The sequence below is a fragment of the Fukomys damarensis genome, unplaced genomic scaffold (assembly GCF_012274545.1).
Source record: "Fukomys damarensis isolate Sample0158 unplaced genomic scaffold, DMR_v1.0_HiC HiC_scaffold_39, whole genome shotgun sequence".
NCBI lineage: Eukaryota > Metazoa > Chordata > Mammalia > Rodentia > Bathyergidae > Fukomys > Fukomys damarensis.
Genome location: NW_022900951.1, coordinates 30,831,241 through 30,832,906, shown reverse-complemented (window position 1 = coordinate 30,832,906; position 1,666 = coordinate 30,831,241). Strand labels below are relative to the sequence as shown.

General features: G+C 33.9%; 1 pseudogene; it reads right to left on the bottom strand.

The window, feature by feature from the left end:
* Positions 1 to 445: 445 nt before the first annotated feature.
* LOC104852928 lies at positions 446 to 1,457 on the bottom strand (annotated as a pseudogene).
* Positions 1,458 to 1,666: the final 209 nt, after the last annotated feature.

Sequence of the window (1,666 nt, the reverse complement as noted above, 5' to 3'; positions counted from 1 at the left end):
GTAAAGTTACTGAAATCTCAGATTCATATAACATTCTGCATCCAGTTTTTTTAGGAAACAAAAATATCATTATGGTCAAATATTAACTCATCTCACTTTTGTATTAATAACAAATTTATTTATACAGTAGTCGTGAATACACATAAGGACTTCTTTGCATTATCTTGTTTTTAAAAGAAAACATTCTTTAATAAACTATATCATAACCCCAAAAGTAAGTAAAATGTTAGAGGGGAAAAAGAGCTTCAGTTTAGTCTCACTGTTTGGTATGTCCTTAGTCACCATTCTTTTCTGTTTCTAAGGTTATATTTTTATTTTAATTGGTTTGGCAACATTGGGCCAGGGATTTAGCTCAGTGGCACCGCGCCTGCCTTGCAGGAACAAGGTCCTGAGTTTAATCACCGTTACCCAAAAGTAAACAAACAAAAAACCAAGAGGTAGCATATTAACACCTTATTATTGATATAGACTTTTCATTTCTTTCAAAATTATGCTTTCTGAGTAGAATGAGGCAGCATTTCTAGCTGACAAATGGATCTATGGGTAATAAGGTATCTCTTAAATAAAGCTTGTGACAAACCAACAAACAGTGGTAATGAGAAAATTATTGACAAAATAAAACCAGGAATGTTCAACTCAGTACATGCAAGGATCTATAGATAGTAGTTTCAGTAAAACAATGAATACCTGAAGCAGTACAAATGTAACCAGGTACCAAGAAAAGAGACAACGAGCTGGGGCAAGAGTAATCTTTTAGAGTTTACAATGTAACTAGGGGAGAATGAAGAAGGAAAATATAAGATAGTCTCATTTATATAGGAAGTTCTTCGATTAGCCTATACCAAGGCAGTAACTTCTGACAAAGAGGTTATACTATCCATCAATACAATTATCATCATGGAAAGTGACAGGCAATGACTATGAATGCTCAAGTAGACAGGACATTGATAAGAATAAATATTCTGTGCCTTCAGGCTTTGGTAGATAGCTGGTTCTTCTGAAACATAAGCAAGTGCTGAAATTCAAATCAAAATTTCTGCAAAGAAATAAAACTTCTGACATTTAGATGAAAGCTTGGTGAGCTTAGAGAAATTCAGGCAATAATCTATACAAGACATTAAGAAGATGGGATAACGCAAAATGCCATAAGTAAAGGAAATAATTTGAGCAGAGTCAGATGTGGTATTTAATAAACCTAATACCTAAAAGCACAAAATCCCTGAAATAGGATATAATGGACATGTTTATCAAAAATAAAAAAATCAACAAATGCTAATGAAACACAAAAACATTCCATACCATTTTGATAGCTGTTTTTTTCTTCTCATTCTTAGTGTGAGCATATTTAATAATATTTTCCAAACTATAAACAAGAACAGACAAATAGCATCTAGAGGCTCATTTGTTGGGTGTAACTCGTACTGAAAAGAGCAGTTGTCTGAAGGAAAAGGTGTCATAATTTTAGTTAAATTTCAAGACCTGCTGAAAAATGCATAATAAAACATTGCTTCATTTTATTTTCTATTCTGATGCTGTAGTTGAACTTGACCTTATCTGAAAAAGTTGCATCACAGGTTCATGGTACAAGGACACAGAAGTACAGCTGCCGACCTGACGGCTGACAAGTGGCATTGCTTGCAGAAGGAGGCCTAGGTGGAATGACCAG